At 42.3% G+C, this 15,610-nt stretch overlaps 1 long non-coding RNA gene across 3 annotated transcripts in view; it reads left to right on the plus strand.

Annotated features, from left to right (window-relative positions):
* Positions 1 to 15,610, plus strand: part of LOC311439851 — a 314,933-nt gene that overhangs the window by 1,083 nt on the left and 298,240 nt on the right. For all 3 annotated transcript variants that reach the window (XR_014695042.1, XR_014695043.1, XR_014695044.1), the window contains exon 2: positions 4,401 to 4,496. This is a non-coding gene — a long non-coding RNA (uncharacterized lncRNA). The remainder of the gene's footprint in view (positions 1 to 4,400; positions 4,497 to 15,610) is intronic.

Genomic DNA, 15,610 nt, shown 5'->3' on the forward strand with positions numbered 1-15,610 from the left:
TTGTAGTGAAAACTAGACATTTTGGGGTGAAAATGAGAGATTTGGTGGTGAAAAAGACTTTGGGGTGAAAAAGAGACATTTTGGGGTGAAAAAACGAGGCATTTTATGGTGAAAACTAGACATTTTGGGGTGAAAAGCTATTTTGAAGTGGAAACAAGACATTTTGTGGAGAAAGAAGGTGTTTTGGGGTGAAAATGGGACATTTTGTGGTGAAAAGATTTTTTTTTTTGGGGGGGAAAAATATATTTTTGGATGAAAACGAGGCATTCTGGGATGAAAAGAAGATATTTTGTGGTGAAACCTAGACGTTTTGAGGTGAAAAGAAGACCTTTTAGGGTGAAAACAAGACATTTTGAGGTGAAAACAAGTCAGCGTGGATTCACCAAGGGGAAGTTGTGCTCGACCAACCTCGTTGCCTTCTATGACGGCATCACCAGCTGGGTAGATGAGGGAGAGCGGTGGATGTCAGCTACCTTGACTTTAGCAAGGCTTTCGATACTGTCTCCCATGAAATCCTGCTAGCAAAGCTGAGAAAGTGTGGGATAGAGGAGGGGACGGCAAGGTGGGTTGAGAGCTGGCTGACTGGCCAGGCTCAGAGGGTGGTGATTGGCGGAGCAGAGTCTGGCTGGAGGCCTGTGGCTAGTGGTGTTACCCAGGGGTCGATGCTGGGTCCGGTCTTGTTCAACATCTTCATCAACGACCTTGATGAGGGAATAGTGTCTGCCCTCAGCAAGTACACCGATGACACAGAGCTGGGAGGAGTGGCTGACAGGCCTGAAGGCTGTGCTGCCATTCAGCGAGACCTGGACTGGCTGGAGAGATGGGCAGGAAGAAACCAAATGAGATTTAATAAGAGCAAGTGTAGAGTCCTGCACCTGGGAAGCAACAACCCGAAGTATCGGTACAGGCTGGGGGACGACCTGCTGGAGAGGAGCTCTGAGGAGAAGGACCTGGGGGGTCCTGGTGGATGACAGGTTGACCATGAGCCAGCACTGTGCCCTTGTGGCCAAGAGGGCTAATGGGATCCTGGCATGCATTAAAAGGAGTGTGGCCAGCAGGTCAAGGGAGGTGATCCTCCCCCTCTACTCTGCCCTGGTCAGGCCTCTCCTGGAATACTGTGTCCAGTTCTGGGCTCCCTGGTACAAGAAAGACAGGGATCTCCTGGAAAGAGTCCAGCGGAGGGCCACAAAGATGATTCGGGTCCTGGAGCATCTTCCCTATGAGGAAAGGCTGAGAGACCTGGGTCTGTTCAGCCTGGAGAAGAGAAGACTGAGAGGGGGTCTCATCAATGTATATAAATACCTGAGGGGTGGGGGACAGAAGGACGTAGCCAACCTCTCCTCAGTGGTTTGTGGGGATAGGACAAGGGGCAATGGCTGCAAGTTAGAACACAGGAAGTTCCGCACTGACATGTGAAAGAACTTCTTCACGGTGAGGGTGATGGAGCATTGGAACAGGCTGCCTAGGGAGGTTGTGGAGTCTCCTCTGGAGGTATTTAAGGCCTGTCTGGACGCCTACCTGGGCAGCCTGCTCTGAGGAACCTGCTTTGGCAGGGGGGTTGGACCCGATGATCTTCTGAGGTCCCTACCAACCCCTATAGTTCTGTGATTTCTGATTTTGGGGTGAAAACGAGACATTTTGAGGTGAAAAGGCATTTTGTGGTGAAAAGATATTTTGAAGTGGAAACAAGGCATTTTGGGGTGAAAATGGGGAATTTTGTGGTTAAAAGGGGACATTTTGTGGTGAAAAGATAGTTTAAGGTGAAAAAAGATATTTTGTGGAGAAAACCATGCGTTTTGAGGTGAAAACAAAGCTTTTTGAGGTGAAAGGAAGATGTTTTGGGCTGAGAGCAAGGCATTTTGGGTTGAAAAATTAGACCTTTTGTTGTGAAAATGACACTTTGGGGTGAAAGCAAGGCATTTTGAGGCCAAAAAAATGGACGTTTGGGGGTAAAAAGACATTTTGTGGTGATAACTATATTTTGGGTTAAAAAGGTGTTTTGGGGTTTAAATGAGGCGTTTTGTGGTGAAAACGAGGTGTTTTGGGTGTTAGAATTACATTTTGTGGTGAGAACAATGCATTTTGAGGTGTTAGAGCCCTCCTGGCTCCACAGGTGCTTCTTAACTGCGGTTCCTGCAGTGTGGCAGCACCACTGGGGGAATATTTCCCAAGCTCCTGACCCTGCAGGAGGTGGTAGCCATGTCCAGCACCCGTCGCCTCTGTTGGCTTCCAGAGAATCCCCTGCTCCGTCCCACAGCTGCCAGCCTGCCTCTCGGCCTCGTGTTTTGAGGGCTTAGAAGACCGCTCTGTGTATGTTCAGGAGGCCTCATGCTGCTCCTGAGAAGAGCGGGGCGGTGCGGCTGGGCAGGAGCTCTGCTGCCTTTACCCTGCTCCTGCAGTCCCTCCCTGCTCCCAGCGAGGTGAGCCGTGCTTCCATGTGCTTGTGGTGCCCGCTGGTGCCCGAGTCTCAGAGGAGTAATTCCCTGATCCCAGGTGCTGCTCTGTCATAAAAATCCCGGAGCAGCAAGGCATGGTTGTTCTCTGACTCACGCTTCTCAGTATTACGTTGTTAAATACCAAACACATGAGCCTGGTTCTGCCTTTGGCTGTACCAGGAAAAATCCAAAGTAATGCCACTTGGGCGAGGGACATTATTCCACACCCACGCCAGTGTCATTAAGAGCAGATCTGTTCCCATTATTTATTTCTCTTTAAATACATACGCAGGTCTCCTTTGATGTTGTACCAGTATGAATTTTTGCTCTTTGAATTCTGCTTTTGGCTGTGCCTATCACACTTTAACTGAAGCTCATCAACTACACTGCACTGCCTTTCCCATGTTCTGTGATTTTTATCTCATTTTGGGAATTGATGTGAAAATCACCCAAGCCTCAGATTTGTAGGATTAGTTTTAACTTGTGTGACCTGATTGTGTAAAGGACGTGCTGAAAACGTAGCTGCCTCTGGGGCAGGTACGGGGTGGAAACTGCATTACAGCACACTGAAGTGGAAGGGGGATTTCTGAAGACAATGAAGTAGCTCAGGTAAAGCCCCTACAGATTAACAACTTTAAAGCCAAGATAAACAGTTGCAGTTATCTTGTCTGACTTAACTTCCTGGAGTTAATTCTTGACTGAATTAGAACAGGACTTCCTGAACTAATTTATGGTTAAGGAGGCATAGGAGGTTCTACCAGCTTTTTCACAGGTGATCTGTGGCACCCTATTCATCAGCAGAATTTAAGGATTCATTTGCTTTGGGTCACTCTGCTTTGTGGTTTTCTTGTCTTGTTTGGAATTGTAGTAGTGGTACTGTGGACACTGGAACAAATTTAGCTTCTAATAGCTCCCTAATTTAAAGCTAAATTCAGAGTTTTTTTTGACCTAGAACTCGATAAAGACTCCACAGGGATTCCCTATACAAACACACAAAACACAGCCTTGTAGAGGGCCCAGGCAGAAGGGAGCAGCAGTGCAGGATATTGTTCTCGCAGAGCCCTTCTGCTCGTCAGTCACAGGCTACTGCAAACCAGGCAGGTTAACATACCGCCTAATTATTTGATGGGATTCATATTCTTTCACAAATGCGATGAATAATGCACGTGCGTTGAATCAGGCCAGAGGAAAACTATTCCTTCTCCAGCTTATTATTAACTCCTTGTTGTATAACGTACTTGAAATCGGTTGGTTCTGTGGTATTTTAATGTGTGGGTGGGCGGTATATATATATGTGAATAATTTAAACTGTAACACGTCTCTCTTTGATATTTGACTTGAAACTAGAGAACAAAAATGAATTCTATCCACCTGGTTTTGCCCCTGCTTAATACTGGCATCTCCCCTGCAGTGGGTATTCTGCATTTTTTTTTCCTGTAGGTTTGAAACGCTCCACTGTTGGGGCTTAATCTGAAGAAAGGAGCTCATTTTTGGGGGAGATGTGTTTTTTGATATTGTGGCTTTATCTCTCTCTCTCTCTCTCTTTTATTTTATTTTATTTTTTTTTTTGTTGATCCCATCACATGTTCATATGTGTCCTTGAGACTGCTGAAAATATTTTCTCTTTCCCTTGGTAGGCCTACAATATCAGCGCATAGCTTTATGTTTTGTCCACTGCTTTTATTCTTACTAAAACAAAATACATTTTAATTGTGATCTATCTTCAGCCTTCTACAGGGGCCCGTTTATGTAGAATGAGTGTATTTTGAGAACAAAAAGTCTTTTTTTTTTTTTTTTTTTTTTTCTTAATGTATTCAGCAAACAGTGTTCATTCTTACAGCGTTACAGAAATTTAAACAGTCTTAAGTGTGGAAAACTTATGAACACCCCTTTGAAAGCATACACCTTGCCCCAATTTCTGCTGCAACCAAAGGAGACTCCAACTCTCCAATTCCAATTTTGCAGGCACTTCGCAGAATTGCTTTTTTCCACGATAATGAGCAAGAACGGGGTCCTGGAGCCCTCTGGTGGATGTCTTGCAGAAGACAGGCAGCTGAAAGCGTAAGTAAACGAACTTTAAGAATGCTGTTGCCATTTTCTCATCCTTATTTCTCAGCTGATTATAAATGTGCTTAATTTGAAATCCAAAAGGTGATTATTTCTGTCACTCCTGAGAGAAGTCATGTCACAATTTCAGAGTCTCACGGGTGAATTGACCTGCATCTCAAGGCTACAATCAGATTTAATCAAGACTTTTTGTCTTTACTTTCTTGGTAATAGGAAGTTCTATGCGAAAATTTCCTTCATTTATCGCAATTACAGTGGTCTTGTAGTCAAATAACAGACGATTCTGAGTTTGTGACAAAGTAATCTATTTCATTCACAGGTACAAAAACTTTTATGGTAGAGAATTGGGTGATTTATCTAAAAATAAATAGAAAAGTAAGTGAATAATAAGTAAATGAATAATTTGTCTGTCATCTTTCTGTCAGGGAGCTCATTGTGCTTTACATTTGTGTCTTATTTTATATACAGTAGGCTGGAACACAGAAAGATGACATGTATTTCCAAAAATTTCAGTATGTGTCTGTGACAGATCTGGGAAGAAGAATTAGGAATTTAGGTTCCCTGACTCATCCTGTGTTAACAAGTTTGTTCCTTAGGAGCATTTCTGAGGATGTGAAAAAACAAAGCAAATGGGGGACAAAGTCTTTTTTCAATCTCTGGTTGTAACACATTCAGCAAAGCTGGTCTATAAAGGGACTGGAGTGTGTGCCTTTTGCTGCTCCATTGATTTGGTCAGCTTTAAAGGAGCAGTAAGAAGATGATACTGAAAAGCCCTGAAGAGATGGAGGCTTTTGTTCTGCAGAAGGCCCTTGGTGCTGTTATATTGGATACTGATGTACTTAAACCAGTGAAAAAAGTAGTTCTAAAGTTGGTGGTGGTTAGATCAAAAGTCAGACAAGAAATGCCCAGGTAAAAATGTCAGATGATCCCACAGTTTGGAGGATCTTTTAGACTGCTAAATATTTGGAAGTGGTGACCTGTGTGCCGATGCTGTAAGTGGTGTGTGCTCTACGTCAGGCAGCTTTTTTGAGTTTCTCGTAGGTGTAGCTAGTCAGAGTTCAGTAATGGGCTGATTCTTAGTCATTGCATATGACTCTCACTGTGCAGGTTTTCTTTTTAGCAAGTGTAATACAGGGCTTTCTTGGTAGTATTGTTGTCTGGGACAACACTGTTCCTGTTGTGTTGTTCTGAAGCAACTGACTTTACAGCACCAAGACTGCTGTGACTCCTTGCATTTTATCTGTGAATGCAGGCCCTACTGCCACGAAGGACTTTGTGTCTCTAGGATGTTGCTTCTCAGCCACGTGCCAAGGTAGAATAGTGGACACTTTGCCGGGCCAGGGACAAACTGGTTTAAATATCATTTATTGAAAGCTCGTTGGTTTGCCATGTGTATTTTATATAAAATATTGACAGGACCTGTTCTGCTGCTGCTTTTATATGTGAAAGTAATTTTTGTGTTCTACTTTTTTTTTTTTTGTAGCAGCTAACTCAGCCAGAACCCAAACATGAAAGCTTTCCCTAATTTAGAGGAATTTTAAGAACTGGAAAATTTTAATACTTATCTAGCGGCATTTGAATGTGTCTCTGAATTTGCATAATAAATGCCTGATCTTTGCTGTTGGCAGAACTAAAATATGGAGAGGATCAGAATACGATTTAAGCACTCCATCTTTCTCTAACTTCTTTTGTTCAGATGTCATGGGAAAAAAAAAATATTTCTGTACTGGAAAGAGGTTAGGACACTTAGGTTCTGATTCTCACCTCCCTCTGTCCTCGAGCATTATCTTCATTTTATAGATGGACAAGGTGAGGCTAGCAACACTTCACATTTTGTTAAAACGTTTTGAGGTCTGCTACTGAAAAGTGAATTCAAAAGCCTCAGACTTCCTGTATAATTATGTAGCTTTTCTTTTACTTATCCAACTGCTTCATCTCAGGCAGACTGAAAAGAGAAAACACGCTCAGCTGGGATAATGTACCTGCCTTCAGAGCATTCTGATTAAATTATACACTATAAAATTATCCTTGAAGGAAAAAAAAAAAGGCGGGGGGGGGGGGGGTGGAAGAAAAAAGAAAAAAAAAAAAAGGATGCTGCCTTCAGGAGTTCCCTCAAGAGTTCCAGGCAATTTGTGTCTTTTGCTTTTGATGGCTGGTATTTTTGGCCAGAATATTCCCAGCATGTAGGGAAAGAGCACAAGGTGCATCTGGTTCCTTGTCGTCTTTCGATGCCCTGCTCTTGGAGGGTTCTGCTTTTTAGATTTGATTTGCACTTGAAAAACAAGTTTGCAAAAACGGTTTTAGGAGACAAAGTCATTCTAAGCAGCAGTGAGAAAAGCTGCAGTGTCTGAGAACAGATATAACCATTGAAGAAATACTTAGCTTTTTTTTTTATTCTGGTTCCCATAGGTGTGTATTAGTAAAAACACTACAACAGGTGTATGGTGGAGGATGAATGTTGTTACACAGAAGTTGCCATCTTCTAACATGGACTGTGTAGGAAATATCCTCTTCATAGAGCACACCCTGGTGAACCAGAAGGATGAGTTTACTCCCTTAAAAATTTTACTGTACTCCTAACTACTCCCCATGGAATCAGTTAATCCTGCAGTTGTTGATAAAAGCACACTCACTTCCTTGGCATAGCCCAGTTACTTTGCTTGTTGTCTGAAGCAGTCCTCAACCCTGGTTATTGGGCAGCAGGTGGGCAATTTGTGTGAGAACTGCTAGAGCTGACAGCTGAGGGCTGTTGAAGATCAGTGCAGCAGCTGAGCACTAGATGCCACTCTAAGGCCACAGTAGGAGCTTTGCAAGCCTGCTGCAAGAGCCGTACTGGTGGAGAAGGCCAGGACGCTAGGTCCCAGAAAGCCCTGTGCGGGAGGGAGACAGGCCGTGCTCCTTGCATACCCCCCCCAGTGAGGCTGACAAACCAAACGGAGAAGGTGAATTAGGGGCCACTGGCTGGGGATTCAACCCCCATGGGAGTCAGGGCCTGCAGCAGGTGCTTCAGATGGAAATTAAACTTCCAGAGTTAACTAATAATCTCCCAGCTTTTATGGCTTTGTGCACAGGTGTCCTTACTTTTACCTGTTAGCCAGATGGGCTCAGAAGGAAGGGGGAAGATCAAGGTGAAAGGGCATTTATAGCTCCCTGGGTGGAATTTTGTGAGAGCTTAAGGATGGTCTGAAGAGCTATGGCTCTTACACTGTTGCTGCCGGTACGGTCCTTCTGCAGGCAGGTCTGTAAAAGTATGTGATCAGTAGAAATGTGGCTAACCTCCTCCTACACCAATCCCCTATGTTTCCTAAACATTGCAGCATTGTGCTGGGAACCAGACATCAAAACTGTCTATAATCTGACTTAGCTAATGGGCATGAGTCACAAACCTCAGCGTGAGACTTGTGTAGCTCACAAAATGCAGGAGTATCTGAATAAAGGTTTGGCTTGCTGTCAAGATAGCAGCTCGTTGTGGAGTTTGGATTCAGATCAAGGCTGAAATGTGAATTGAAGTTTTGATGGGACAGCATTTTTTCTGGGAATTGAGTTTGTTTTACTGAACAGTTTGAAAGTGAATACTTTCTGTGAATGCCCCATACTATACATCTTTTAAAACAATATTCTCTGTTCATGCAACATAAGGTTAGTAGCATGAATGTGTGCTTACAAGTACTGAAGAAGCTTCTTGAATTAGGGGTAGTGACAGCAGGCAAAGACTTTCTTGTCATTAACTGGGAGATAAGTCTGAGTAGGCCCTTCACCTTCTGAACTGCTGAGCTCTTGATGTTTCCACCTAGACACCCAGTGCTTTGTATGCGTGTGTGTGTATATGTATATATATCCTCTTATATAGAAGGATTTATCAATGCAACGTCAGAGTTTTGAGTTAACTGTGTAGCTTGTAGTCGTCAGCCTTGACGAGGAGTACATGCTGATCAGGAGGAAGCAGGAAGGGATAAATCTCAGTAAAAATCCTAGTCATTGATGCGTATTATTTCTCTTTCAATTACTTGGTATTCCTACATCAGGAAAAGTGTGCAATGCATTGCTGAGTGAGTTATACTGGTTTCAAATAGCATGCTTACAGAGAAAATAAGATCTTCACTGCTACTAGCTAGAGGAATATTTTAAGGAAGGGTAGAGGCACGTATCTCAGAGCTGAATGTTCTGGGGTGCTGACTTCTGGGGACACTAGCACTGCATTGCTGGTTGGTGGTCCTGCTCAGCCCTCACATCTGTGCTGTGACTGGATCCAGCCTTGTTAGAGGAGACGTCTGTGTGGGGAATTTCACTTTAACAGAATTAAGTACTCAAAAAGAAATGCTCTTGGCAAGTATAATGCCTCGCCTGACTGTTTTGTTCTCTGTATAAAGAATAAATACCTGTTACAGTTACTTGCAAAAGGAATTTCTGATTTAGCTCAAATGGTAGAGGATTGTCTTTTTGGTGCTGAAGTTTTTGTATTTGCTCCCTGCTGACCAGTTTAAACGTTTGTTACGTGGAGGCCGTAAACCTTACTAGTGAAACAGGTAGCAAGGGCTAGAAACTCTGCAGCACTTCAGTAGCCTGGCAATATGATTCTAGTAAAAAGCACCAGAAAGAAATATTCTGTCTCTCCTGCCAGCACCTACCTTCTGGAAAAGCTACATACCAGCAGAGTGGTTGTTCAGTGATGTATGGAGGGCTTGTATGTGTTTTTTCATGTATCCATATGTGAATGTATATTGTCCTGTGGTTGTCTAACTCACCTGGGGTCCCCTAGGTCTGTGAACTAAAGCCTGTGTAGTTATCTAACACAGGATGTTGGGTCAGTTTCTGTTTTCCCTAACCTGAATTTAAATGCAGAAGCGAGTACTTTGAAGTAGAGCATTCTTGGGTATTAAGGAAGGAGCTTGGTCTTTCGTATGTAAATTACCCTGCCATCGCACACACAATCTTTTATCCATGAAGCCACCCAAGTCCTAACCTGGAATTTCAAGGTTTTCTGTCGGCAACATCCATCTTCTGTGGCCCTCCTCATATTAGCATTGATCTACAGTGGAAATAGAGAACACGGCTGTGTTATTATATACCCAGCTGCAATTTCTGTTCCAGTGATTGAGTGTACATACAGAATTTTTGAAACATGGCCATTCTAACTTATTTTGTCTTCCTGTCAATAACATGGCACTTGTCCAAATTATGGATCAATATCAGCTGATCTTTTTATGTTAAACTGTAATGAAGTTGCCTCTCTTATTGGAGATGTGATCTTGCTTCAGGCAATGCTTTTAACTGAGAACTTTGGAATGGAAATGGGGGAGAGGGGAAACAGAAGTAGGGGAAGGACATGGGGAGGAATGAGCAAAAGCTGGGAGGGGAATAGCAGCAGTGAAAGAGCTAGGAATGGAGGAAGAAGAAAAGAGTAGGGACAGGGTTATGGAGAGAAATTGCTTGTTAGGAGCTGTGGTACTGCGGGTAAGAGCTCTGCTCTTCTGTATTGTCAAAAGCCAGTGGTAGACACTGGGAGTGAAAACCTCTCTTGAAATTTTGGGCAGCGCTTCCTTTAACTTTGTGGGTGCCTCACTTTGTTTCAAACAGTTGGTGAAATCAGTTTAAAGAACAGAGGAAAAAGGGATGAGGCAAGGAGTGGAGAATGAGAGATAAAAAGATCAGCCTGCCTTTTCCTTGCAAGGAAGCAGTACAGGATCAGCTCTGCAGTGGCTTTTCCAGGCTGGTATCTAGCTCTGAAGAGTTTCAGGGTATCTGTGCTGTGCACTAGCTGTAACGCAGAGCAGGTGGGTGCCTCTCATTTCCTACTGCTGCACCTGCTTTTACTTCAACTCTGTTTTACTTTGTTAGAAAAAGTGTTGAGGGGAACTTCTGTAATCCTGTTTCTAGGGTAAAGGGTTTTATGGAAGAAAGATGGTGTGTCAGGGTTTCAGAAGAAGAGTCTGAGAGGGACTGTTACATTGCTTTGTAGGGAAAAACAGTAAAAAGGGGAACTTTTTAGGAAAAAATAGAATGAAAACAAATCCATAGAGGGATATCACCTTTTATCTGCAAGGGCCTTCTCTAATACTTTTTCATTATCTCACCCTCTTTCCTTAGAAGGTTATTTCACTGCTTCTTTGTCCTGGCATTTTCACAAATTGTTTAGTGAACTCTGTGAAAGTACTACTAGAAAAAAAATCTGAATCATCTTAACCCCACAGTGCATAGGCACAAACGAAGTTTGTGGTAGAGAGAGGGGGAATCAGTGGAAGTAATTCTCAAACTGGAGTTATCTGAGAGCTCTGTTAGTGAGGGGTATTTTTTAGGATGCCTAAGCTTTTTTGCTCATATGAGGCTTGTGTTCAGCCTGCTCTTTATTCTCTTCCTCATTTTTCATCTTATGCTTTACCATAGTTTCTGCTTTATTTTGCTGTATTTTTTCCTCCACTGGACTACACCACTTTTATATCTCTTTCTGGATAAGGAATTTGTGTGTGTGTATGTCTTTAAAAATGTTTTTGTTACTCCATGGAAGCATCTAGACCAAAACAATCACGGTGCTGGATTTGAGAAGCACATAAGACCTTCATAAGACTTGACAATGGGGCAGATAGAAAACCTGAGATAAGTAAGGGGAATGGAGGAACAAAGCAACCGGGTTGTTTACTGTCAGAGAACTGTAGCTGAGTTTGGAATTGAATTTGGATTGTACAGTCTTGTATAGACATCTCTAATCCCAAAAATATTCCCTTTTTGGAGTCTTAAGTAAAGAATACCTAAGTAAGACCTCTCCATTTCAAGCCAATGCTAGAGGGAACAAAAAATGTTGAGGCTGTGTGGCTATGTTAGTCAAGATGATTTCAAATTTTTAGTCTCTGGGATCCAGTTCATCTTTGGTTTGTTACAGTATCAGGTTTAAGGAATGAATTTGTACATTGTTTTAAAAATCCTTAAATTGTAAAGATTGGGTGAACTGTAACTTTGAGGGCAACTTTGTAGCGGTTAGGTGCCTCCAAGCTTATAATATCTAAATATCTCAAGAGACTTTCCCTGTTTTTAGGGCTTTGGTAGGTTAGGGCAGTGTTATTATTTCACTTCTGCAGGTGAAGAACTGAGGCACAAAGACACAGTAATGATATTGGGGTTCTTAAACTGTCAAATGAAAATGAAGCCTTTTTTTAAGTTTGGGAATAACTTTGAATGCGAAAGCTGGAATATTTCATATAAATTTTAAAAATATTTTTCTTCTCTTTTTTAATTAGTTTGTAAAAAAATAATTGCTCTCGGCAGTGGGGGGCGGGGGGTTGGAGTTATACTGAATCTACATTTTCAGCTTAAAAAACATACCAAAAAAATCCAAGTAGCTATAGTTACGCCGGCAGAGCAGGAATGATTAAGCCGCATCTTTTGCTGCTAGGCCTTTTGCAGTCCAAAATACTACTTTAATCACTTTAGTAAGGTAGAAGAAAAAACTTTAAGACCAGTACCTAGCTTTTCAAGCAGTTTGATAATCTGTTGGTGTGAATTGGCACAGCTGTGCTGGGGTCAGCAGGGTCCAGCTGGCAGCCTGCTCGTAACTGTGCCACCAAGGTTCACTTTCTTTTTCTAAACCAAGCAAAGCACAGAGAATTGTGTAAGTCAGAAAACTGTGCTGACAGTACTTTCTTCAGACATGGGAGGGAATGTAGAAGGGGCAAGAAGCAAATCTGGGAGATGTGCAAAACAATAAGAACAAACCCAAACAAGAAATAACACACCCTCACCACAAAAGCCTTGTAGGAGACCCAGCATTAGTTACAAAGCAGATGCTGGTAATGCTTCTGCTCAGCAGGGGACTACAAACATATGTCCCAAGTCCCACACTTCATGCGACTGTTTACACAAGTGTAAAGTAAAGGGAAGGGGCTATCCCTGGTAACTGGTGCTCAGCAGTACACGGGTTCCACTTGTGCATCGGTGTCAGGGGAAGCGGGGTAGCAGGGAGTGAAGCTTAGAGAATTCAGCCCGAGCAAAGCCAGATGGGTTATGGAAGGTTATAGAAGGATATTTCCATCAACTGATTTGTTTGTTTGCAGCACCAAAGAAGTGAGGATATGGAACAAAATGAGGGGAAATGCTTTTAGTTTTGAATGAACATTTTTTTCTTTGTATTGAAATGCTTGATTTTAGTATAATAATAATAAAAAATAAATTTCAAGAAAGCAATGCAGAACAGCTTAAAGATCTGAATATTTTGTATTCAGAATATCAGGTTGAATTATTTGGACTTTCAGAAAATTAATTATTTTAGACTGAACATAAATAATTTTAAAAGATGTGCAGTCAACAGAGATCTGTATTTTAAGTTCTTAATCAGCTTTACCTTTACATATGAACTATCCAATAAGGGCAGTAAATTGTCAAAGGGAAGGGGTTAAATTAGTCATAGTCTAACTTTACTGAAGGTGAGAAAATTATACCAGCTATGAATTTGCCCCACTTCAAAAATGAGAAGTGAGACTTATGGCTGCATATCCTATTTTTACGCCTGCTGTTGACTGTGGGAGCATTGTATTGGGAGCGTTGTTTGCATTACAAGAGAACTGCGATGACTGAATTGTAGTTCAGGGTTTTCTTTGTCTTCTGTTAGCAGATAGATTACCATAACTGGTTTAGACCCATTCCTGGCAGAATTAAATTGATTCCAGTGGATTTACACTACAAATGAATTTATTCTGCAATTTTCATGGTTTTCAAGCGACTGCTGGCTTTGGATGATACTGTAGAATTTCAACCAGTTATTTAGGACCAATTCTAGAAATGTATGCTTTAAAAAAAAAAGAATCTTTCTGGGCTGAAAATTTGCAAGAAATGCTGCTGGAAGCTTGGTCCAGTGAGCCTTCATTCTTTTGTTGAACAGGGCTGAGACTTTGGTTCTGTTCTTTGTGATATCACTAGTTGTGGCAATTGCACTTCTCGGTGCCTTCATTTCCTTATCCATGACATGGGTATAGAGTATTTAATCTCCTCTGGAAAAATATTTGAAATCCATGGTAGAAGACTGATAAATGTGAGTAAAATACCGCTCTGTGATTATGGTTTTGTTATTCTGTGTTTTCCATCTTGCTTTTCTGATCTGTATCTCTGATATTTTTACTGAATGCAGTAAATGACGTGCTGACCTACTGTCTTTCAGTTGTATCTAATAAGACTTTATACACATTTTCTTAAAATACAAATTAAAACAATTTTAGAGCAAATTGCATACATTTGTAAATAGAAAATTTGCCTTTGATTTGTCTGTAATACAGCACTTCAGGAACACATGTTGTTGCTGTTCTGTAGCTTTGTAATGAGACAGAAGAATCAGAAAGTTTTTTTTTTCCATGTTACGTTTCAGCTTTCTTTTGGTAATTACAGTACCAAAGGATCTCATCGCTCTGTCACTTTGACTTTAGGGATGCACGTGGCAATGCTGAAGATGGAATTCAGTACACTTGGTTTCAAGTGCCAAGAGACGGTGGTACATAGGGCTTGTGATATGTTTGCTACATAGGAGAGGAGAGAATGTGGCCTGCAGTCTGGGTCTTGGTTCTGTGTTGTCTCCTGTTTCAAGTCAGATGTCTGTAGCCTTCAGAGCCAGTATAAAAGAGCTTATCAATGACTTCCCTATTGGCAAGCTTTGGGGACAGGACTGACAGCTGGAAGGTCTGTGAAGAAGGGGCCCTCAACCAAATGAACCCATTGGATATAGGCGCTTCCACAGAGTTCCGTGTTACAGTGACCAGTTCCTTAGAAGTGAGACCTGAAGAATTCATTATACTGCAAGTGGAGGCCCCAGCTCCTGAGTGTGATTTGCTGCCAGTGATGGTGCTGTGGGCATGAGTGTCCTGAGCAACGTGTGCATCACTGACAGGGAAGGCTCAGGGAAGTGGTGCAACCTCTCTGCTGCTTGGCTGGCATTTTATTAGATGCTAGCATAGACTTAGTCCCAGTTGTCTCCATGAACTACAGGAGGCTCTTGCCTGCAGACTTTCCTAGATCTCAAGGTGCAGGCTTCGCTAAGGGTTGATCCTCTCAAGCCCAGGCAGGGAACTGTGCTTGCCCTCGCTCCCCTGTTATCCGCCAGCTGAGATGCCACACCATCACTGTCCTCATTGCCTCTGTAGGTCTTGGACACTGGTGGAAGTCGCTACCTTCCCTGTACCTCCTTGGTGCTCCTCCTGTTCCCTCTCTGGTGCTGCTGGCGGTTGGCAGGCTGGGTCCCAGGGGCTTGTGCATCCCGCCTCTCCAGCACTCGCCTTGCTGGTGCTGCCCTGTTGCAGCAGTCAAGTGACACCTTAATAAAAAGCTTTCCTCCCTTATCTCCTCTCTGCTGCTGTGTCACTGGGCTGGGGATCGGGTTCCCATCTCTTTCACACGCACACCTGGTCATAAAACACTGGGTTTGTTTTTAACCTCAAACCAGGGAGCTTTAATTAAAGAGACAGTGACCTCTTTTATGAGTTTGCTCGCATAGGGTTTCAGGGCTATTGTCACATACAGCTCACATAACAGAGCACCATTGCACAAAGCTCCATTTACACATCCTTCCCTGGCTTTTTTCCTCTCTTTTTGTTTCCAAACGCAGAAGGAGGTTGTTTTCTTGTTTACCCCTAGGCGAAGTCTCTCCTGTTAGTAGCCTATGGCTAACAGTCTCTTTGAAGAAAACCTACCTTTCTTACTAAAAAAAACACATCATTAGGCTTGGAGAAATGTTATTTTTTAATCCCTGCAGCAAATCATCTTCCTGTCCCTAAATTTGTGGGATATGAATAGCTACTTAAAATAGCTCTCACCCTACGTTCTCCTTAGCTAGTTCTTGTGCCTGTAAAGTGGGATCTGTGTGTCTGTGACAAATACTTCTCAGTGTTCACTGTTGTATTTACCTGTACTCGTTAATTTTCAGGTACAATAACTAGTCAACAGCAATACATATATATATATATATATTTTTTTTTCTTTGATACACATAAGAATGATACACTGGGATAGGCAGCAAAAATCAGTGTTATGCAGAATAGTTCACAGAAACTTACAGAAGCTATAGAACTTACAGAAAGAGGTTGATAAATATAGGTACATGTATTCAGATGCACAAGTATATGAAGATGCACAAA

Source organism: Aythya ferina (genome assembly GCF_964211825.1).
Source record: "Aythya ferina genome assembly, chromosome: 7".
NCBI classification, from domain to species: domain Eukaryota; kingdom Metazoa; phylum Chordata; class Aves; order Anseriformes; family Anatidae; genus Aythya; species Aythya ferina.